This window comes from Lissotriton vulgaris, chromosome 11 (assembly GCF_964263255.1).
Source record: "Lissotriton vulgaris chromosome 11, aLisVul1.2, whole genome shotgun sequence".
Classification (NCBI taxonomy): Eukaryota; Metazoa; Chordata; class Amphibia; order Caudata; family Salamandridae; genus Lissotriton; species Lissotriton vulgaris.
This window is the reverse complement of record NC_141699.1, coordinates 879218418-879244236: the sequence shown is the minus strand read 5'-3', so window position 1 is coordinate 879244236 and position 25819 is coordinate 879218418. Positions and strand designations below refer to the sequence as shown.

Below are 25819 nucleotides of genomic sequence, written 5' to 3'. Positions count from 1 at the left end.
CGCTAATTCCGCCGCGGTGCGGGCGTTTTCATGCGCGAGTGGGGCGCCGTCGGCCAATGGCCGACGGCAGCACTGGTGAGGTAGTGCTGCCGCCGGCCATTGGCCGACGGCAGCAGGAAAAAAGGTTAAACTTGCAATAATGGTGGTCCTCAATCCCAATACCTTCTCTCCTGCCTTTTGGTCTTTCTTTGGGAGCAAAAGTGTTTTCTATATAAATATGTATTTGACCCCACACTTGTATTTGATTTAGAGTATTACAGGTCCACTCCGGCTCAGAATGCAGACCATTCCTATTTAATTATTCAGTAGAGTAACCATATCTACTTTTACCCAAGATACGTCACCACAGTGCCTCTCTAGCATGCTTCACACCTTGTTTCACTGGTAACTGTTCCTTAGGACATGCCATTGCTGGACAGTTTCTACATTCTGGTCAAGTATAAAACCATGTCCTGAGGCTTTTCATTTTCATTTATTTTCTGTGTATTAACGATTTATTCTAAATTGTACTTTTCCAAGCACATTGCATTAAGGCCATAAAACTAAGATTAGGAATCAGTTTACAGCTGTGCTCTCAGTTTTGATAGTGAGAAACATGATGCAGGGCAATCTGGTCAAATTGAGACACTGATTATATTAACATTTTACTGTCCCTCAACTTGGTATTGGACCACCTCAAATCCATTCCCTTTCTTTGGAACATGGAACTTATCTAGGGGTTGTCTTCCTGGTTTTATCCCCACTACAGTCAGCAACTGTTGGCTTATTAGCTTCTTCCTGCGTCTCACGTTCTTTATATTGCTCAGCCCCAATACTATCTACTGGTAGTGCATGTTAACATACTTTTAAGCCCAGGTTGTCTACAAATGCTGTGTTATTTGCTAGACCACAATTGGTTATATCGGCATCATTTAAACTAGGGATTGTAAACTTTCTTCTGGTGCACACCATTACAGCTGATTTGAATGTCAAGGGTGTCTCATAGTATTTCATTGGGTTAAGAAGAGCTCTCTGTTTTTTTAACTGCCACGTTAAGAACCCCTTTCAGAGGGCCACAGGGCATGCAGGGGCTAACGGGCTTAACCGTGTGGTTGAGGCCTTTTACTGTACTATGGAGCCTAAGCATCTGGGCCATGAACCCCTTCTGCACTTGATTCTCATTGGTAGCTGTGGACAGTCAGAGGCTTCCTCCTGTGGGAAGTGTAGATACAGGTAGTGAACATGACTACTAACCTAAAGTGCAAACAGTAGGAACAGTAAATTAATGTCCAGTCAAATACTTGCTTTTATAAGAAAGAAGTATTTTTCCCCGAACTATACACATGCAAAGGACTAATGACATTCAGAAGCAACAAAACAAACCCCATGAGGTCGGGGCACTAGGAGTGGTCAGGCATAACCCTGTCCCAACCTCTTCATTGTAACATATTAGGAGTTATTCCCAAATCACCGGTGGCCACATCCATGGAATGCTCACTAATAGGATGTACTGAAGAGTTTTTCTTTGACTTTTCAGAAATTAGTCAAGTGTCTATGGTGCCGCAGCACCTTTAGCAGCGAGTTTCCCAGGGCTCAATAGGCGCAGTTCAACTCTTACTTGCTCCTCCAGTATGAAAGTGTTCTCTGGAGCCAATGCTTCCACCATGGTGATTAAGAGTCTCACGTTCTCACAGTAGCAACTTTGCCGGTGGCCCCTACTGGCACACCAAATCATGGCAGTGTGAAGGGTTGGCAAGTCCCGCATGGTCCTATCTCATGGCTCAGTACACAGTCTCCCTCTCCTGGCATACGGGGGCCCCTAAACGACTCTCCTGCATACGGGCTACGACCTGATCGGTGCTCAGCTATTCCCTTACACCATGCATAGGAAGATAGTCTTCTTGGCAAGGCTCCCCACTGGACTTCATTCCCTGCTACTCTCCCTCACAGAGTACACTGGTCTTGACAAGCAGGCAAGTGCTGGTGCTCCAGAGCAGGTCGTCTTGATTTGCCTGGGTGATCTCCCTCACTGAGCAGGGAGACCAGCAGGTATTGGCCCCCAGTCCTGGTCACAAGCAGAAATCTTGCAGAACTTTCCCTCAGCACACAGCCTGTCTCGCTGCTTAACAGATGACACAGTTTGGAGTCTCAACCTCCCCTTCATAGTGTCTATTTCCAGACACCAAAATGTGATTTAGTGTCTTAAGTATTTGAAGATTTATCTTGGGGTCCTGCTTCTTTTGAAGTGTCCACCTCTCAGTTTCTTCTTTCCCCTTGAAAGACTCCAAAGCTGATTGACCTACACCACAATTCATGGGAGTGACCAAATGTCACACCTGGATGTCAGCAACAGTGATATGTGCATGGAAAGGTTAATCCAAGGCTCCCAGCTCTACACTTTATGGTTCCCTTATCATCCCCATCTCCTTTGTGCAGGCCCCTTCCTTGTGGTCTATCACTGAAATTAAGTGCAACCTTTTGAAGTGTAAAGGGAGGGTACCTTTCTCCCTTCCTCTAGTGTGTCCCACCCAGCTCATAGGAATGAAGCAATACACACATCTGTCTGGGAGGATTTCTCTCCTCTTCATGTCTTCACCAAGCAGGCCTGGGTGTCCCAAAATGGAACCCAGGGTCCTCCGTGTAATACACCTTTCTAGGCACACTTGCACTCAGTGCACATTCACAGTATAGACACACATTCATTCTGCACACGCATGCAGTTAGCATTCACTGCTCAGTACAATGGCTTCTCTGTATTGTACCAATTTGTGTTATTCACAAACGCGCACACACTCCCTTTGTGCTTGTTTCACAGCACTTTACCCAAGCACACATACACCCAGCACAAGCTTTCATTGCTCATGTACTGCACAGCATTACGTCTTTGTCATTTATTCCTCACATGCATTCATACATTCAGCACATGCACTAATCTCACATATACTACACAGTACTCCTCCTCTATCCTTGTACTGTACCCTTCCCAGGGACACACAAATCCAGCGCCGAGCCTCTACTCCTGCGCTGTAGCAGCCCTCCACATCTACCTGATGTAGATCAAAGTTGAGTTAAGCACCAAGAAGTAGAACTTTTAAGGTGAGTGAGTTTGTAGGCCTTACTCCAGTGAAGCAGGGTAAAAAGGACCTTTCACTAATACTGATCACTACATGGTATGCTCCCACCACTGCACTCATGTTCCTTAACTCTTGATGTAGGAGGGTAGCACTTTGGGCGCCCATCATGCCCAGACCTCAATCAATAAGACTGGCCTATGTCATGACATGCAGGCATGATCCGTGTTTACCTATGACACAAAAACAGCATTAGGGATCCAGACAAAAGTGCGGTTGGGCACCCGGGGCAACAGTACATGTCTGTAATCATGCAGAGCACTTCCGCTCCCAACATGTCATATACGTTTAAAATTCTGTATGCTTGAAACAAATGGTTCAGTTACAAGTAATTTATTTTCCATTGCTAATTGTGACGCTAGAGCAAAGGAGTGCTACAGATGCATTCCTGCAGTCACAACTGACGTTTAAAAAAAAAAAAAAAAGTATACAGGCAAACATATTCTGTATCTTGGGGTTTGTATCTCTGCTGTCATCTTAGACCTATATAAACTTAATTTTGTCCCTTTACTGGCTGAGATTTGAAGGGACTCCCGGTATCTTGGCTGGGGAGAATCAATGCTGTAAAAGTAAACTATTGCATGGGGCTTCTGTATCTGTTCCCTTCCCTGCCCATAGTATTGTCCCGACTCTTCTTTACTACCCTAAAGAACGCCTGGGGAGGGGTTAAATAGCCTGTCGAGTACTGTTGGAAGCTGGCTCTGTATATACTTTACCAAACCGAGGTATTGTGTGCACAGAGTCTAGTGGAACCCCAAAGGTAGGCAGGGTTAAAAGTAGATAGCACCTTACTCTCTATTTGTGGTAGTGTGGACGAGCAGTAGGGCTTTATCAGAGGGTAGTGTTAAGCATTTGTTGTACACACTCCATTAGCAAATGATTGTCACACACTCGAAGACTGAACTCAGACCAATGTTTGTATAAAAATATTCTTTTAGTTATTTTATTTCCTAGAGCAAAACAAGCCTGGCACGGGTAAGTGATAAGTACTGTGCAGTAATAATACAGTTTGTAAAGAGTTTGTATTTCAGTTGTATATATAATTTTGATTTGATTACAGTAGAACTACTAGTAATGCAATGCTTTGAAAGATTGTACATATACTTTGTATTGGCTTTTTAGTAGAATATCAAGGAGATTACTTTATAGATTTACTTTTCTTACATAGTGCAATATACCTGGATACTGCACTGGGACATTTCCTGTAAACAGGTAAGTAAAGCGTTTTTGTTATTTGGTTACAGTTTTAAAGACTTTTAAAGATTTTTTAACTTCACACAGAAACTTTTCACAGAAAAACAGTCAAGGTTATCCTACGGAGGAAAATAGGGTTACCGGTTCAAAGTTAAGTATTCGGCTGTGGGGTCTCCCAGGGTCAAGGATGCACTCTAGTTACACCCTCAGCAGCACTAGGACGGCTGGGTGCAGAGTGCTGAGGCCCAGTTTTATCCAATGGGGATATGGTTCCTCCGGATGATGTCCAATCTTCTGGTGTTAGGCTCAGGGCAAAGGAGGGCCCTGTTTAGGACACAGTGCACCCGCAGCGGCTACTGGGTGCAGAGTGCTGTTTTAGCGTCGGCTGCGCTGTTGTTTTCAATGGGGATTTTCGCTTTTGGTTTTTAGCTGCAGGCTTCGGTCCAGGAAGACTTCTAAGTGGGAACCGAGAAGAGCAGGGCAGGTAAGTTGGAGAGCTCGGGGACATAGGTGCACCTCAGGTTTTTTTCTCCAGGGCGGCTGGATGCAGGGGTGTCATTTGAGGTCTGATTTCACCTTACCAGACCACTCTGGGTTGGGGGGGGAGGGGTCTCCACGCAGAGGCTGAGGGCGACATCGAGGAGTCCTTGAGGGGTCAACCCACGGTGAACTCGGACTCTGGAGCACTGGGGGACCATGCTCGTGGTTCCAAGCGTCTGAGTCTTTCTTGGCTGTTTTGTTTGAACAGAGCTGCTGTTAGCATGAGATCCGGTCTTTGTGGAAGGTAGTCAGTCCTCCGAGGGTTTTGGAAGTCACTGACTGCAAGACAGGGCGACTTCTGGTGCATGATCTCTGGAAAATGCAGATGGGCTGGTGGGGCTGGGGCCAAGTCAGTTGTTCTCTGCAGTCTCCTCTGCTGGGCGTCTTCTTTTGTCCTTCTTCATAGGTTGTGGGAATCTGCCTTCTTGGTTCAGGGCTGCTCCGTAAATACTGTATTTATTGGGCGTATCAGGGGTCTCCAGGTTAGTAGCCAATGGGCTACTGACCTTAGGGTGACTACACCCTTTGTGTGTTCACCCCACGTGGGGGAGTGGGCACAATCCCAATTGGAGAGTGCCTGCCATCTGAAAGATGGCGGGCACTGAAGAGGGGGCTTCACCTCTCCTTCCCCACCTGGGGGGTGGGGTTGGCAGAGGTTGGCAAATTCTTCTGGGCTGTGCTTATTTTTCCTGCCTGTCTTCCAGCCGAAAAGGAGGGGAGACAGGAAGGGGGCCTGTTCCTGAGAAAAGGAGAGGCTGGGGGTTGCATTACAAAGGCGCAAGGCCTTTGAAGCTCCCCTCCCACAGATGGCTCCTCCTGGCCTGGGGGAGGTATGAACACCTCTTCCCATGGGCGGCTTACTGCAACAGAAACCCAGCTTCCTACAAGTACTGTGCAGGCTGAGGGAGGATGACCCTTACTGATATTCACACTTATTATTTAGCTTCTCAACTGTGGATATTAGCAGGATGGAGCGCTCGTAAAAATTATGGTTACATATAGGTAGGGTGGTGGCAGGCCCCTCCCTGTGGGACTTAATTTGGAATCCCCAAAAAAACGGACCCCTAACAAGTACCTAAGCATTCATATCGCCGCAACCCTTCAAAGTTGGCATCATACTGATAACAAGATCCACTTTACTACATTCCCCATTTACTTTAATCTGTCCGTTACACCAGCATTAAATCCAGGACCTTTTAATACTTCCCTTTTAAATGACTGTCTGCAAATAAGTGACCTATATTCAAAGAGCTGCAGCATTATGTTTTTGTTTGAATACAAAAAAGAATTTACAATAGCCTGTTATCTTTGCCAGCATCGTTTTAGCACCGCAGCACCAGTGGACTCCATTCCCCATATTCAAACGCAGCAGGAGCCGCCCACGCACATCGAAAGCACTCCGGAGGCACCAGGAGGTACTTAAAGCGGCCCAGGGATCCTGCGGTGCGGGAGCCCGTTATTGCCAGCATCGTTTTAGCACCACAGCACCAGGGGACTCCACTCCCCATATTCAAACACGGCAGTAGCCGTCCCCACACATAGAAAGCACTCCGAAGGTACCAGGAGGAGCTTAAAGCGGCCCAGGGATCCCGCGCCGCAGGAGCCCTTTATAATCTTTGCCAGCATTGATTTAGCACCGCAGCACCAGGGGACTCCATTCCCCATATTCAAACACGGCAGGAGCCACCCACGCACATCGAAAGTACTCCAAAGGCACCAGGAGGTGCTTAAAGCGGCCCAAGGGTCCCGCGGCGAGAGAGCCTGGTATTATCTTTGCCAGCATAGCTTCAGCACCAGGGGACACCATTCCCCATATTCAAGCGCGGCAGGAGCCGCCCACGTACATCAGAAGCACTTTGGAGGCACCAGGAGGTGCTTAAAAACGGCCTAGAGCTCCCACAGCGTGAGACGTGCCCAGTCGGGCCCGTCCTCGCCCGGTCGGGCTCTTCCTAGCCAGGAAGAGGCAGGGCAGGGCCACCCCCCTGACATCCGGTTTACTTGGGCTTAGCTGCTGCATTTCAAAGGTACTGTTCTCCTTGCTCCGACCAATAGCACCCAAACCTATCCAATTTTACGGTAACTCCATAAATAGTGACTGCCTGGCCGCTTATGGAAGTTTCCTGAGTAGCTCACTAGTGCCATATAGGCCATTTGTCGCCTTATCACTTTGGGCAGTTGCACTCTAATCATAGAACTTCATTGCTTTGTATTTGTTGATACTGCAATCCTGCCACTCCGTGTGTCCCTAGTAGTATTTTCTGACCTTCATTGGTATACCTGAGGGAGTGTTGTGACCTCTCAATTATCCCATATAGCTTTGTTGCTTATGCGCTCACCCTTCCTTGCCTGTGGTTTTAATTTATGAACCTACGGCTTTGTGTTTAGCACAAGGAGCCTGCCTTTTTAGGTCTCACCTAAGCTATCTCGTAAGCGATGCTCTGGCGAGATATTAAGTAAGGGGCTTCTGAAAGTGCTCCCAAAGGCTGCAGGCGGATCGGGTACAGTGCATGTGCACCTGGTGCGCACACCATTTGTCAGCCTGCAACCTTTGGGAGCACTTTCGCGGCCGCTTTGATGTTCTCAGTGAGCAGCGTGGCCACTGAGAACATCAAAGCGGCCGCAAAAGTGCTCACCATTTGTCGCCTTTGCATTCCAACACATTTCCCCCGTTACGTTTTTACCCGTTACCTTTTTGTACCCCGACCATTAGGATTTCGTTTTTGCCTGCTTCACGTTCCGATTTTCTCTTTGTTATGCCCATCATTCCACGTATTATTTTTGGGGCATCTTGCCTTGTATCGCGTACTCCTAATCATAACCTACTAGTGCGCCTATATACATTACGCGCTCCCCTTTCCCTCCAGAGGTAGTATTTGCTTCACACCACAGCACCCAAAAATGCTTTCTCGACATACCCTTTTCGGCCATATCGTCTATTCCCGCCAACAGATGTACCATGTTTCGCTACTCTCCTTGCTCTGATTTCTCATCCCCCCCCCCCCCCACCACCCCATTTGTTTTAAGCGCGCCGCCCGCCCCAATCACCCCTGTGTTTTAAGTGTGCTGCCCGCATTTCTGCCTTGTTAATTATGCCTGTGTTTGTCCCAAGCTTGAGAGGCACTTCGAGTCATCAGCCTCAGCCAGCAGACTCTATATGGTATTCCCAGGTGAGTGAACCCTGAGGCACGTATAATCTGGCTGAGTATGTGCATTACTCAACCCTCCCACACACATTTTGCGACTGCCCTCGCTATGTTGGGTGGTATCCCTGGGATGCGCTGCTGATGTTCCTGCTCTGAATCTGAGGTTTTAGGGGCAGTAAGAGGGTGTCCGGCATAATGTATAGCCTGCAAGTAATTGTGTGGGTGTGAGTAGGATGAGCATTTCATCTTCCTAGGCAGCATTTATTAAAAGGAGGCTGGTTCCTGCATAACAAATACTTAAATGGAAACAAAATAATGTACTTGTTTAAAATCGGCAGCTTGCTGTTTCTAGGCCACAACTCTTGATTTTCAAATCTGTTTAGCAGATCTAAAGCACGGTTTAAGAGTTCTTAGAGACAGTTACTCTAATAAGCAAAAACTGCATGTTAGTACTGACAAGATGGAATCTAAAACGTGGGTAACCAACGCGCTCTTCTGTTGACTGAGACTCAAGCACCTCATGGGGAGAGGATGTGGTACTTCGGCTAGACTGCTGACTTTGGTGCTGGAAACCAGGGTTCGATCCTCGGGGTCGTGTCCATATCATGTGATTCTGGGCAAATCACTTAATCTCCCGCCTCATTTCAGTGAAGCCATTAGCGAAAACTTTCATTCACTTACCTGCTTTCACTGCAGCTGCAAGTTTAATTTGGGCCACAATCACCAGATACATGGCAGATTTCTAGTTTATTCAATGGCTGTGGAAATAGTTTGAGTTCAAATTGACAGTATGGAAGAATTTCATGGAGACTTTGTGAAAATCCCACATGGGACTGGCAATCAATAAGATTTGTTGGGCAGCCCACAACGGACATAGATGCGTAAGACGTTTATTTTATGAAGCCGATGAAATTCCAATAATTAGCTAGAACATCTCGAGTGCACAAGCTGCTGTTAACATTGCTCTGCATAACTGTCCAATTATCCAGAGTATAATTTTCAAATGTTGCTATTGCAGATGGCAATTTTAAACATTAAAAGAATTGGTGCTTTAAAACATATTTAGGGAAACAATAAGCTGTGAATATTATTGGAACGAGAAGACAATCATCCTCTCAGTGAAGCCATTAGCGAAAACTTGAATTCACTTACCTGCTTTCACTGCAGCAGCAAGTTTAATTTGTCCCTTAATCACCCTCCTCCCACTGAATCGGCTTGTGTGTTTGTAATCGCACAACTTTTCAGGCTTCTATTTTTCTTTGCAATTTTTTTTTATATAGCGCAAACTCGGACCAAGGCTTTGAAGCGCTTTATATGAGCAGCAGTTACATTACAAAAGGTCAATTTTTAATTATGCGTGTGTTTGTCCCAACATTGAGAGGCACTTCGAGTCATCAGCTTCAGCCAGCAGACTCAATATGGTATTCCCAGGTGAGTGAACCCTGAGGCATGTATAATCTAGCTGAGTATGTCCATTACTCACCCCTCCCACACACACATTTTGCAACTGCCCTCGCTATGTTGGGTGGTATCCCTGGGCTGTGCTGCTTATGTTCCTGCTCTGAATCGGAGGTTTTAGGGGCAGTAAGAGGGTGTCCGGCATAGTTTGTGGCCTGCCAGTAATTGTGTGGGTGTGAGTAGGAGTAGCATTTCATCTTCCTAGGCAGCATTTATTAAAAGGAGGCTAGTTCCTGCATAACAAAGACTTAAACGGAAACGAAATAATGTACTTGTTTAAAATCTGCAACTTTTTTACAATTGTTTCTGCCTCGTTTTGAATGTGCTTGCAGAACATAACCCGTTCACCCTACGGGAGATTTTTTGTAAAATTAGGCAAGATAACTGCAAGCTTGGTTGAATAACTTTTAAACAATAAATAAAACTGCTTTCTAAAAATGCCTCAAACGTGCTTTTAAACTAAAAAACCCTTACTGTAGTTTTTGTTTGTGTCTGCCTGTTGTTATATCGGTGGGCTCTAGGCCCACATGCTGTTGATGGCGACATAATCAGACACCGGAGACATAGTTGCTGGTAATGGCCATGAGTACATGCACTCGGGCTTCTTTATTAGCAGCGCCCCTAATTGGTAGCACCTGTGTTGGTTGGGTGTAGGTGAGTGTGGGGCCAGCCCTCGGGGGAGTGGCTAGCATAGCATTCAACTATGTCCAACAGGACACAACATTCCTCCCAAATCATATGGAAAACAAAAAACAAAAGTCCAACCTATGGGAAGGAATGGAAAAACAAGTAAAAAACAACTAAAAGTCTCAGTGCAGGACAGCAGTGGAATGGTGCAACTGGAAGCACCTGGGCATCTTGGCAAGTGTCCATATTTTAACCAGGTACTTCTCGACATGAACACGGTGCTGATGAAGTCTGGCCCCCAGCTTTGCATCAGTTAATTAACAGTTCCCCTACATGATGATAATCAGTCCAGAGTACTCTTGCTGTGAGACAATTGATGTTGTCTAGTTCAAACAGGTGCATCAGGAAGCTGAGTGAAACCCATTGTAAGCACATTAATCCACGACAACCTTGAAAATCCGCCAGTGGGGCAAAGTAAAATCCATCACTCACGCTTTGGGAGGCCCTTTAAATGAGTTGCCACGGGACCGCCTATGGGCTGCACTGGGTCTGCACATGTCCACATCTAGAAAGCCGCAAGACCACCTCGGAGCCTCCGCCTAGTCACTCGCGCAACTTCAAGGGTAGATGTAACCTGGACAAACATGCACACACCACCAGGACAGGATGTATGCCAGCTAGACCACTGGATCGGTACATGGTGCAGGATTCCACTCATGTCATGTAAGGCTCCCTAGATGGTACTGATGCACATGGCTAATGATGGGATGGCAGCCATGAAATAACTCGTAAAAGGTGGCGACAGGCCACGCAATGCATGCCCTTTATATACATGCCCTAAAATGTGGCGACAGGCCACGGAAACTCACAGGGGACTCCTGCTCTCTCAGTCACATCCTTAGGACTCCGCATCTTCTCCCGTCACAGACCACTCCCTGGTCTAGTCCGGTCAATAGGACTGGGAGGCATCCAAGATGCCCCAGCCAGCTTAAAGAAGACAGTACAAATAGGATCCATTCTGTAGTGCCTTCCATACCCATCATCCCATCGATAAAGTATTCCGGCAATTCGGGACCAGGACTCCCTTCTCATTTACAGGTGTGGCAACCTGCCACTAAGATCATGGGAATCTCCATGGCTCTCTCTTTCAGCAGTGGCCACGTGCCACCAGAGGCATATGCCCTAATCCTCATCAACAAAGTCAACAATAGTGAAAACCCCATCATAATCCTCTCTTTTCCAGCCACGGGCCAATTGACCGAATAACGTAATACAAGGAACTGGCATCCCTCTTAACCCCTTGTATGCTGATGACGAACCCCAGCCGTCATGCACTACGGTGCTCGTGTGCTGATGACGGCTGGGGTTCGTCATGGCCCGCCCCTGTTCTTTTGTTTACCGCACAGCGGCGGAAACGGGCCAGCAGTGAAGGGGTTAAACAGTCCTCAAACAAAGCATTATTTTCCAGTCTTTTCCCTCCTGGAGTCGCTTTGCCAATATAAAATCTTCACAACTCCCACCTACATCTGAACCATATGCCAGGTGGCTTTCATCTAGACCAGCGTGTTGGGTATCTCTTTGAAAGTTGAGGCTGAAACAAGTATTCTCTACCATTGTACCTTTCTCAGCAGCCTTTCACAACACCCTTCTCATCCGTCAGTGGCTGTGGCAGTGTAGGACCTCTCAGTAATAACACATCCAGACTACAGACGGTGTGCAGAAACTTGTGCCCTCGCCACTCACCCCTAGGTGGCGCCGTTTGTACTTCCATAGGCCACAACAGCATTCAGGAGGAGTAACTTGTCATGGCAGTAAAAAACATTCCAGCAGTCATGTAACAGTGTACTGATAGGTACACAAAGGGTGTGGCTCACACAGAATGTAGCATGGGATCGTCCTCCAGCTGACATCATGGCATTGTTCCACGAGCTGCACATTACTGCCCCCACTCTGTGAACTTTAAACATGCTGCACCTTGCTGTGCATGAATGATTCAGAAAAGGGGGTGTTGATGAACAGAGTGTCTGAATTAAGCAGACCACTCTTACCCAGTCCAAAGATCAGGGCTTGATCCATCACCGTTATTTATCTCACTGCACCATCCCAGCTCAGAACCTGGCTATATGCAAATCAGTCTGTCCCTGGCCCAGTGCATCATGGGAACAGGGCAGACTAAACTACCAAGCCGATTCTTCACCAGAAAGGAGACAAGCTACCGGGGACCGGTTTCTGGCAATTCAGCCGTCGTCGGCCCGGCTTGCTTGAATCCTGATGGTGCAGTGAGAAAGGGACTCATGTTTGAGTATACCCTGCCACACCTATAGTGGCCAAAAACGATTCAGAAAAGGGGGTGGTGATGAACAGTGTGTCTGAATTAAGCAGACCACTCTTACCCAGTCCAAAGATCAGGGCTTGATCCATCACCGTTATTTATCTCACTGCACCATCCCAGCTCAGAACCTGGCTATATGCAAATCAGTCTGTCCCTGGCCCAGTGCATCATGGGAACAGGGCAGACTAAACTACCAAGCCAATTCTTCACCAGAAAGGAGACAGGCCAGCATAAAACATTTTCAGAAACTAGTGCCAGAGCTGGCCATTTTGGAAGTGAAGGCTCTTTTAATAGCAGTTCTTCATCAAAGCACAACACTAAGACTGGCTGTGGTGCAGAGTGGACACCTACAGGTACGTGACTCATGCTAGGGATGCTCTGTAGCTTTTGGTGCAACGGTGCAGTGCGAGCGGATCAAAGTCTGCTTCAACTGTTCAACCTCTCATCGAGCTCATTGATATTGTTGATAAAACTCGAGCTACTGCATTTTCTGATCCGAGATTTCCCCCAGCATATATATCATCAAGTTTGCAAATAAAGTACACAAAGCTGTTCAGTCTGTTGACCTGTTTTCTTAATGGATCCAACTGTAAAGGAGGTCAACCTTTGCCCTCAAGCTCAAGAGTTCGAATAAATGAGGTTGCCCCCAGAAAGAGAGACAGCTGCGTGCACCGTGCCGGATAGCTTAAATTCTTGAAAGCATCTAGCCCCAGGCCACTGTCAGGAACATTAAAAAATAAGGCCTACACCAAATCATTTTTAGAATTCTCCAGCATTCACATGTCTTTCTCAGATAACAAATCTCACCACTTGAATTGAAGTATTAATTCAGAAGTCATTCGTCTACGAGCACTTACGGGGAGTGTAGCAAAGTAAAACCGCAACTAGGTGGCACTTCAATCACCTCTCTGTTGTCCGGGCTACAGCAGCTCTCATCCTACTACGGCCTCATCACCGCACGTGGCCCTAGCCCTGCCTCCTCAGCACCGTCCAGGAGACTTGAACCACAGCAAGAGGGGGGGGACTTGAACAACTGAGGGTGCGGTGCAAAGAGGAACTGCCGGCAACGCTTCACAGGTAGCCACCCGCATACAAGACAGAAATGAGGGTGCGGGAGTTACGTGGTGCTCGTGGTAACCACACACTTCCGGAACACACAGTCCTCACGAGACGAGGTAATAATACTGGGCACTGCAGTTAATACACCAATGGGTGGACAATTGGTAGCTCCCTCGGGCTGCTTCACACCCTACAGCTGCAGGGCTTGCACAGGTGAGGCTGCTTTCTCCGGCATGGGCGAAGAGGTGCACTCTCCGAATCACAAAGCAGGGCCCTCAGAGAAATCTGCGCAGGGACTGCAACCACTCACAGCTGCGGCCTCTGTAACGTGCGCCACCCTCCTAGCACACAGGCAGCACGGGTACTGGCGCACTCACCGCATCTCCTTCTCACCAGAACGACTCCAAGCAGTGCAGGACATGAGAATGCGGGTGCAGGCATCCTGGAAATCTGATGCGGCATCTGGCCCTCGCCTTCCCAGCTGGCCAGTCGTCGTACCTCCCTGCACCTCACGCTTCATGGCAGGAAGAAAGACATCACCCCTGCACCGCGACTGCCGGATACAAGGCTGCAGAGGCGCTTCAAGCAATCATGCATCGGCGCTAGCCAGCACTCTGAGCTGCACTTTACAGGTGGCACGGCAACTCCACTTCACATGAGGCAGGGTCAGCGCGCCCCTCCTCCACAGGAAACTGCCGCGACGGCAGCACAGAGCCCACGAGCACCTCCGGGCCGGCCTCATCGAGCTGTCTCTCCTCTCCTGCCAGCAGAAACACCGTCAGCTGCAAGCAATCACAGGCACCCTCCCCAGCAGCAGACCGCCGCAGGCAGCACAGTGGAAGCACGGCCACAGACCGCCCAGCAGGAACGCCGCAGGAGGCAAACAAGAACAGACCCGCTTCGTCGCCAGTGTTATATCGGTGGACTCTAGGCCCACATGCTGTTGAAAGCAACATAAACCGACACCGGAGACCTAGTTGCTGGTAATGGCCACGAGTACGCGCACTCGGGCTTCTTTATTAGCAGGGCCCCTAATTGGTAGCACCTGTGTTGGATGGGTGTAGGTGAGTGTGGGGCCAACCCTCGAGGGAGTGGCTAGCAAAGCATTCAACCGTGTCCAACAGGACACAACACCCGTGTTTTAGTAATGTTGCCATCACCAGACTTCTAGTGCTGTTGTAAACAGGGATGTAAATCATGTAAACTCGTCACATCGCTTTAGACCGCGCAGGAAATCAGTGGCTGCGCAACACAAAGAACGTGGGGGGGTAGGTAATCAATTGAAAGTCCCATTAAGAGAATCCAGTCTTAAGAAAATAACATAAGAGTGTGGTTAGTATGACAGTGTACCAACTCCATTCTAAATTGGATGTGAATATAGTTTATGTTTTATTATACCTGGACCTTACATTGAAATTTCTTTGTAACCCTATTTACTTACATTTTCTTTCAAAGGCAATGGTTCTGTTCACTTTTAGCAGCAGATGTCGATGGACTACAGTTCGCTAAATGTCTGGAATGTGAACATTTGGCTTCTAGTGCCCTGTAGACCGTAGTTCCCACAATCTCTTGTGCAGAGACCCTCGTCCTCCAGTGTCAAAGAGCTCATAAATTCACAGGCCCGGAGATTGCCCTTTGTACAGTTAACATCATTGGGACTCTATGCCTGTTGTTCTAATTTGCATAGATCATTATTCTGATTTAAAGGAAGAAGCTTTTGAAAGCATCGGGGAAGTCCTCGCTGTAGGCACTCGATCACAAGTATTCCGTTAATATTCGGCATACTTTAATTATGTACTCGGCTAACGACCATTAAAGTTTCCCTATTACAGAGGCAGTTGATTTATTATAGGAGTGATGAAAGCAACATCATGGAGTCTGCTTTTTCAAATTGTTTTTGGCATCAAGGGGTGTCCAACGTTTCTTTCCTCATGAAGCACACATATTTCTTGCAAGTCAAGTGATTTATATAGCGCGCTACATACCCAGAGGGTCTCAAGGCGCTTGAAGAAGGGTGGGGAATTACTTGTCAGATACCATGAGAACTACACAAAGCGCAAGTTTATCGCCAGTTCTCCTTTGCATGTAAATTTAGTGATTTTTACAGTAGTTCACTGACTATCCCCCTGTTGAGTCTGTCATGAGGTAACCACTCGTGCAGTAGAGGATGCTGGTGCGTCGAGAGAAAGACGCCTAGACCCATCACTTTCTGTAAATTGGGCAGACAGTTGCTAGCACAGCCGACTTAACTCAGTCAGTCAGTCAGTCAATCACTTTATTCGATTTTTGAGAATCATAAAAAGACACAGGGTACTGTTCAAGAAATACACAAATAAAAAAGAAAGACAATAATAAAAATATCTACATAGTATATCTACATATTATTTCATGCATCAAATCATCTGATCACATTGAATTTTTAAAAAAGTATATACTCAAGTTATACAGTACATTATAGAAGATATTTCATATAATTTTTTTTAAAACATCTGAGTATCTATTAATAATACATTAAAATATTTCGTTTATAATTAATCCTATATTTCCTTTTCTACGCATTTTATTAATACGGACTCCTGCTACTAGAAAATTAGAAAATTTGCTACATGAAAAGTTATTCTAGCATTGTGCAAAAGTTGCAGAAATAAGAGCGCTGGCCTAACCTGTAAAAAGCCAGCCTCTCGAAGGATTGGAACAAGATATTTCCTCCTGATTTGAGCATAGTGATCACAGAACATAATACAATGTAAAGTGTCCTGGGATGAAAACTGATTGCAGTCACATGGCTTGGTATTTTCAGGTGTATCCCATCTATAGTAGGAGCCCAACAAAAAATTTATCAGGTTTAAACGAAATCTAATTAAAAGAAAACGATGAAATGGTTTATTTACAAATACCAGGTAGGGTTCTGGGCCTGGAACAGTCTTAAGTGCAAAATTTCTTCTAACCATTGTTTTTTTTTAGCTCTGATTCTTCCCGCTCTGCTATAAAGAGGTTTATCAGTGATGTCTTTATCGTCTTAACGTCCTCCTTTAGAATACCATCAGGGGAGTTAAAGAGATCGATGCATCCCACCTGGGTTAACATTGTTTTTACATACATCAACCATGGAATCTTTAAGGCTCCATCCATACTCAGACAGTCTTTGAGGATTTTATGATTTAATTAAATTTCCTCATTTAGCCAAGTTTTTAGCCAAGAAATGACAGGGGCAGATTTTATGATGTCTGAGACATATCCGGTACCCAACTCTGAATGAATAGTAAAGGTAGGAGTAGACTGGGGTACGGAAAGTAATGATCTAAAAAACCTATTTTCCGCCCTCTGAATGAAGACTGGATTTGTATATCCCCATATTGAGGCTCCATAAATGGCAATTGCCAAACATTTAGCATTGTAAACCTTAAGAATAGCATTCATTGGACGTGACCCCATTTTTTTTAGCAAAATGCAAGAGTGCTCCAGCAGATCTGGTGACTGCATTTGATTTGAATTTATGTTGGGCACCCCAGTTGCCTTTATCATCGAATAACACGCCCAGATAAGTAAAGGAAGGGACCCTATGTACTTCCTTTCCTGTGCAGATGAAGGTTATGGGTTTCTTTTTCCTGCCCTTGAGTCCCATGATCATAACTTGCGATTTTTGTGTATTTATTTTTAAATCTAGCGAGGTCATAAAGTCCCCAAAGGAAGCCAATAGCTTATTAAGGGCCACACCTGTTCGTGCCAAGAGGACTTTACTCAATTTCGCAGTTCACCAAGACATTTCTGACAAACCAAATGTAGCGTGACTAAACCATGTAACCTGTGTATCAAAATCATTCAACCAGTATGATAGTGTAACGCAAAACTAAGTTTACGTAAAAAAAAATGTGGAATGGGCCTACTTGCAATCCTTCCTTTCAAACCAGTGGAACGTAGATATAGATCCTTTATGCTGGCATTGCTGATCACACACAGACACACACAGCCACACACACATAAAAACACAACCACACACAACACACACACAACCAACCACAACACAACCACAACACACATACACAACCACACATATAAAAACACACAACACACACACAATGACACACACATAACCAAAACCACACACAACCAAACACACACACAACCACACACACATCCACACGCAACCATACACACACAAACACACAACCAAAACCACACACTCAACCACACGCACTACCACACACACAACCACCACATTCACTACCACACACACACAACCACACACATACAACCACACACAACCTCACACACAACCACCCAACTACACACACAACCACCCAACCACACACACACCCAACCACACACACTCTACCACACACACAACCCCACACACAACCACACACAACCACACAAACACACGCAACCACACAACCACAAACACAACACACACAACCACACACAACCAAAACCACACACAACCACACAAAACCACACACTACCACACATACAACCACACACACAACCACATACGCAACCACACACACAACCACCCAACTACACACACCACCACCCAATCACACACACAACCACACACACAATCACACACACACAACATCACACACACCACACACAGAACCACACACACAACCACAACTACATACACATAAGCACACACACACACACTCACAACCACACACACAACCACCCAACTACACACACAACCACACACAGCCACACACACAAGCCCCCACACACACATCCACAACCACACACAACCAACCACACACACACCACACACACCACATACACAACCACATACAACCACATACAACCACACACAACCGCACACACACACAACACCACACACACAACCACATACACATAAACGCACACACGCTCACAACCACACACGACCACACACAACCACATACACACAAACAAACACAAGCACAACCACACACAACCACACACTCAACCACACACACACAATACCACACACACAACCACACACACACAACCACACACACATAACCACACACATAACCACACACAACCACACACACACAATCACACACACACAATCACACACACACATAAACACACACACATAAACACACACACACACAGCCACACACACAACCGCACACAACCACATACACATAAACATGCACAACCACACAGAAGCATACACACGCAACCACACACACACATATAAACACACACAACCACTTACACATAAACACACACAACCAATCACAACCACACACACACATATAAACACACAACCACACACACACAATCACACACACAATCACACACACATAATCACACACACACACACATAAACACACATAAACACACAAACATGCACACAACCACAGACACATAAACACACACAACCACACAGAAGCACACACACACACATAAACACACACAACCACACACACATCCACATACACATAAACACACACAGGCGCACACACAACCACACACACATACAACCGCACACACACACACAACCACACACACACACAACCACAAACACAACCACACGCACAACCACAACCACACAACCGCACACACAACCGCACACACAACCACACACAACCGCACACACAACAGCACACAAACACAACCACACACACAACCACACACACAACCACACACATACCACAGACACACAGCCACACACACAACCACACACACACAACCACACACACAACCACATACACACAACCACACACAAGCACAACCACACACAACCACACACACACACAACCACACACAACCACACACAACCACCCACTCAACCACCCACTCAACCACCCACTCTCAACCACACACACTCAACCACACACACTCAACCACACACACTCAACCACACACACTCACACTCAACCACACACACAACCACACACACACAACCACACACACACAACCACACACACACAACCACCACACACACAACCACACCCACACACAATCACACACACACACACACATAAACACACACAACCACACACACAACCGCACACAACCACATACACATAAACACGCATAACCACACAGAAGCACACACACACACAACCACACACACACACATATAAACATATAAACACACACAACCACATACACATAAACACACACAACCAATCACAACCACACACATATAAACACACAACCACACACACACAATCACACACACACAATCACACACACACATAAACACAACCACACACACACATAAACACACAACCACACACACAACCACATACACATAAACACACACTCAACCACACACACATAACCCCACACACACACAAACACACACACAGCCACACACACACAACACACACACAACCACACAGAAGTACACACACAACCACACACACATATAAACACACATAAACACACACACAACCACATACACATAAACACACACACAACCACACACAACCACACACACACAACCACACACAACCACAAACACACACACAACCACAACCACACCCACAACGACACACAACCACACACACAATCCCACTGTTGGTGCACACTTTCACAAGGCACAGACACCACCAGCTGTCAGTGGACGCTTCCACCAGGCACACACCACCAGACGTCAGTGCACGCTTTCACCAAGCACACACACACACCACCAGCAATCAGTGCACGCTTTCACCAGGCACACACACACACCACCAGCAATCAGTGCACGCTTTCACCAGGCACACACACACACCACCAACAATCAGTGCACGCTTTCACCAGGCACCACACACCCAGCCATCAGTGCACGCTTTCACCAGGCACACACACCACCAGCCATCAGTGCACGCTTTCACCAGGCACACACACCACCAGCCATCAGTGCACGCTTCCACCAGGCACACACACCACCAGCTGGCAGTGCACACTTCCACCAGGCGCACACACCACCAGCTGGCAGTGCACAGTTCCACCAGGCACACACACCACCAGCCATCAGTGCACAAAGCAATTGTTAGCGCATCCACAATTAACTATTGTAGCAATCGCAGTATGGCGCAGTTTACTGTTAAACATATTCATCTAAAGCGCAGCATGCCACCATTGCTACAAAAATAAATACACATTTTATTGGCCTACAATTTATAGACTTTTGTTGCAATTGCTGTTGCAATATTTAGCAATGCCAATAGCTCAAACTTAATCAATGCAAGACCTATTGCATTGCAATTGCTTGAAATTGTATTAGGGTAGTATCCGAAAAAGGAAAGCCGCCGAAGTTCTGGGGGAGTAACAGCGGGGAAGGGTAAGAAGGCCAAAAGGTTGACCAAACAGCTAATGCATAAAAGCAGCAATTGTGTTCTGGGCCGCTTTGACTACCTAATCAGTGATTGTGAGGAGATTTTAGCAGCCCCCTTGGGTTCTGACTGTGGCCCTACTTATGTGAAACTGATTTCCAGCTCCACTTCCCCTAGTGGTGCTTTATCTATCCCGGAAATGTTTAAAAAATCATTAACAAAGGGGCCTCTATTGACTAAACAAGTGGACACATCTCACACAGTGAGAATTCATTCTCCACCCCAGAGCCCAATCTAGATAATATAAGCCAACTCGAATCTGCACTAGAGTGCACCAACGTATTTGCCCCTTTATTGAATCTTCATGAGGATGTTTTGAACCCCCCCAGTCAACTGATGGGATAGGAGATACTCCACACGTTCTAGCCCCCCCTTCTTTATGCAAGAACTTGTGCTTGGATCAGCTCACTAGTCAGTTAGTGGACCTAGAGGTCCAAACAAGAAAATTCCCTGAGGAACTCAGCTCACTTAAGGGTATGATTGGCACGTTTATTTATTTATTTACGGGTTTATACCGCGCTAGGATCACCTCCCGAAGGAGTATCTCCGCGCCTTGAAAACCTTTTCAGCTTGTGGCAGTAGGTACACAGATATCACTAGTTGGAGAATAGGAAGGTTTTTAACTGTTTTCTGAATCACTGAAATTATTAATTTAAAACCCACCTTCTGCCGCTAATAGACCTTCCTTGCCTTAGCAACCCAAGGCTAGAGAAGCAACCATTGCTAGTACAGACAGAATAAATAGTGATTTAAACACCAATTCGGCAGACCACCACGCACTTAGTAAAAAGCATCCTACGCCACATAAAGGCCCGGTTAATACACTGACTTTAACTCATTACACTCAAGGTAGGCAGTGTGGTCTAGAACCACAGAGCATGAGACCACCTCCTTCAACTCACTACAATCAAGAGAAACAGTGTGGTCTAGGACCACAGAGCATGAGACCCCTAAATGATCATTACATATCTTTTAAAACGTATCACTGTTTGGGATCCCCGGCAAAAGAGGAACCCCGCAGTTATGAGAAGCCATTGACTCGCACTTCAAAACGCCAATTTGTTTTTGACTAATGTTCCGAAACATCCTCTTAGTTTAATAAAAGAATACTAACAATCTTTGATCAATAAAAGCACCCAATGGCTCAGACATGCGAGAAAGGGAAGATCCGTAATCGGGGATAATATAATCTCTGCTTAAAGGTATATATCTATAGGATCTAACCCTGATTACGTTTGCCTTACGTTGGCTAGTGCGGATTTGGTGGATAATTTAGTGGCTTTTGACATTAGGACATCCCACCTGAATACATCCAAAATCAGGATGAAATACACCCCCCAGCTTTACAAAACAACCGAAATTCCAGTAATTCTGTTTTAAGCATGTAGTGAGGGATCTACTTTACATAATATAGATTGAAGTATATGGAACATCCCTCCCTCACCCCGACTGAAGGAAGCTGCTCATCCAGGTGGTGTACCCAGCAGCCGCCTCATAGCTTCCATCCATAGTAGTATAGGCGGTCTGGTAATAGCCGATAAGCCTAGTGGGCCAAAAGCATGTATCCAGGCTGGTCTACACTGTTCCTCTAAATATCTACATCCCGTCCAGTCTGCATATACCTCGAAAGAATGTACCCAGGTTGACCCTCATAGTCCTTCTAAAAGTCAGGACTCCTCACAGTTGGTATATGCCTCCTGGAACATAGCGGGACTGCAATCTAAAATATCATCCATAGACTGGTCAGCATTCATAGAAGCACAGGACATATTTGCCTTCCAGGAAACCTGATCACTCAATCCAATCTACAGCTTTGGTTATTTAAACTTCTTTAAACCCGCAATTGGTGGACAGAAAGGTAGACCATCAGGAGGGCTCCCCATTTGGGTTAGGCAGCGTTCCTGTTACCTGATAGAGGAAGTACAGATCGATAGTCCTGATATCATGGCAATCCTTTTACGGTCAAGTGCCTTCCTCATTTAATGTTGATCAATGTGTATGCAAGAGGCCTTGTGGGCGGTAGATCATTACCACAATCTCCCTACTTGTTAGCTTCTTAGATTACAACAGAGGCACATGTAATCTGGTGATTGTAGGTTATTTTAATTCTACATTCGAGCCCTTTGACCAAGAGGACAGCAATCTTAGTGATGAAGAAGATGCTCAATGGAATATCCCTTCATTAGAGCTGCCACCAATTAGGAAATGGATAGAGGTGGCCCTCCAACTAAATGCCCTATGTTTAGAGAGAGGTAGCAGGGCAGTGAACGGGAGAACTCCTTCAGCGAGATTAGGTTCCCACACAGATTGCAACGGCCAGAGAAGTAGTCTTATCGACAACATTCTTATTATCCTTGAGCACTGGTCGTTATTGACATGGAGGTACGCAAGAGAAATAAAAGTAATCACAATCCACTCTTATTAAAGATGCTGGCACCAGGCTTTGTAATGGCCCAGCCACAGACAATCGAGAGGGTTACTGCAGACGCCCTTATTTGTAATGACATGAGATGGGTCAAATGGGACAGGATCATAGATAATGACAGCTCACTTATACAAATGAGGGCAGCCGTGGCGTGCACTCTAGCAGTCCTTCAAAATGCCATCACACAGGGCGAAATTAATGTCTTTATCACTAAAGGTCATGACGACTTGTTTGGCAAAATAAGTCCTTCTTTGTCAAACTCTATAAACCAAGTAGCAGGGCTATCCCTAAGCATGACAATTGGCACAACAAGGCATGCAGAGAAGCCTATGAGCAGCTGTCCCTAGCAATTAAATCTAAAGTAATGTGTAATATTAAAAATGCACGAAAGTCGTACAACGCCATCCAACTTACAGCTAAGAAGGAAAAGGATGAGCAAAGATGGCAAGAGCTCCTTCAGGCCAGTTAGGAAAAAAATATGCAGATATTTTGGCAATTAGTCAAATGGGACAGGGGTGGGCACGGGCTAACTCCCCAAATCATGTAGCGGCAGACCAGTGGGGTTCATTCTTTGAGGCGCAATTTGCAGTTGAAGCTAAGGGCGGCATAGACGACCAGTTCCAAATACCTAAGTCTGATTCGGTTTTGTTTTTTGATAGAGGGGAGGATGAATCTGCTCTGAATGCAGTACCAATGCATACCGGCAGACCTGTTCCTACATGACTGGCAAAACCAAAAACTATGCAAAATGCAAACTGGAAAAAGTGGAACCAGACGTGCATCCAAAGTCGAGAGAAGTCAGTCTAGAGAGTTCCCATGGCGCTAAAGTAGACACCACAGTTCTGAATCGTCAAACGAAAACCGCATAATAACTGGACAAGAAAACCGTTATTATGCGGTTTTCGTTTGACAATTCAGAACTGTGGTGACTACTTTAGCGCCATGGGAACTCTTTAGAGGGACTTCTCTCGACTTTGGATCCACTTTTTCCAGTTTGCGTCTTGCATAGTTTTTGGTTTTGCCAGACACCTCCATTTTGCTTAACCCTTTCGCTGCTGATGACTAGCTCAGCTCGTCATCAGCCACGGGTGGCGTGTGCTGATGACGAGCTGAGCTCGTCATGTATCGCGGTAATTAGAAAAATGCAGCACAGCACAAAAATCACTGCAACAGTGATGCGGTTAACAAGCTAAATCTTGTTTAATTTGTAACCCATTTGTTATTTCTACCAGTGGACTCCTTGCTGTTTTAACCTATGCCTGACACTGACTGATACATTTCGCTAACCTTGTAACTTTACGGCCATTTGAGTCCAAAGCTTGATCTAGGTCTTATAGGACCGAAACACTCTTCATTTATCTTCCTCATTATCATCCCATTACATCTCAACCTCTTTGTTCAGCCATGAGAAAGTTAGAGTACTCATTTGTACGGACGAAACACGTGTCGGCTGTTTCCATTGATGATAATTTCTTGAATAAACGGATGAACGGATACAAAAAGAACATTGATTTGCCTCTTCTGTCTCACAAAAGAAAATTTGAAGGCTATACATATGTCTAACATCATTTTTGGTTATGAAATGTGATTAATATGTCATCGGTTTGTTACTGAATATAGGATAGTGCACACTTGACCCAACTCTGTTGTATTTGCGATATATTCTGTATTCATTTTAACAATACTTAACAAGTACCGCTTATATGTATTATAATATGGACATAATCTGCTATCTTGACTGCATATACTCTTGTTTTAAGTTAATTTGCATATGTAAAACCACATCTTCTAGGGTGGGGGATTTTTTTTTTGGGGAAGAAAATTGAATATGCTATTGCATGCCTACTTGGAACTACTTTTAGCTGGGTTCGCTAGACGTGTTATAGTGACTATACTTCGGCATGCTGCTGTAATCACTTTTATACCATGCTGTATTACAGCAAGGTGTTGAAAACTAAATTATAATGATTAAAAAAATCGATTGGCTTAGTTCTTTAGAATGAATTTTGTTTGGCTAGACTAATGTCCATCACAGTCAGCTGGGATGTCTGCCTAGTGTAATTCCAACTTTCCATTGCAGGTATGGCCTTGCTGGGAAGGAAGAGATGAGGACATTCCTCCCTTACACACTATAACTACCTTTCAGACACCTGGGCTTCTGTCACAGCAACTGCTGTTACCAGTAAGTACTGTCAATGCAACGGAAAATAATAAATCGATATGTCTTTATTTGGAGTTAGTAGGACGCATTAAATATATGGATATTCTCGAGTAAATTACAAAGAGATTACAGGCCTGTAGGGGATGTGAAGATTAATGGATCTTGGAGGATTTTGATATTCTACTGAGACAAAAAGCTGCAACACATTGTGAGAATAACATTAAGTAATTAATATTTATTTAGGGCACTAGACTTTGTTGAGGCCAAGTGATTACTAACACAGAAGAGTGCCAGTAATGTGTGCCAGACCCTATTCGGTGGGCCAGAGGGCAAGCAGGGGCTACTGGACCTCAGCCGTTCAGGCTGGTGTTGTTTTCTTCTGCTGTCCTTGGGGTCCATACTTCCATGACTTTAGAAACTAGGTGAAGTACAACCATTTGAGTAATTGACTCTGAGTGGT

General features: G+C 45.7%; 1 protein-coding gene across 3 annotated transcripts in view; it reads left to right on the top strand.

Annotated features, from left to right (window-relative positions):
• The window catches only part of AMMECR1L (AMMECR1 like), a 1368157-nt gene that overhangs the window by 54325 nt on the left and 1288013 nt on the right, over nucleotides 1–25819 (top strand). For all 3 annotated transcript variants that reach the window (XM_086944026.1, XM_086944025.1, XM_086944024.1), the window contains one exon: nucleotides 25279–25380. The gene's annotated coding sequence lies outside the window, so the exon portion shown is untranslated. The remainder of the gene's footprint in view (nucleotides 1–25278; nucleotides 25381–25819) is intronic.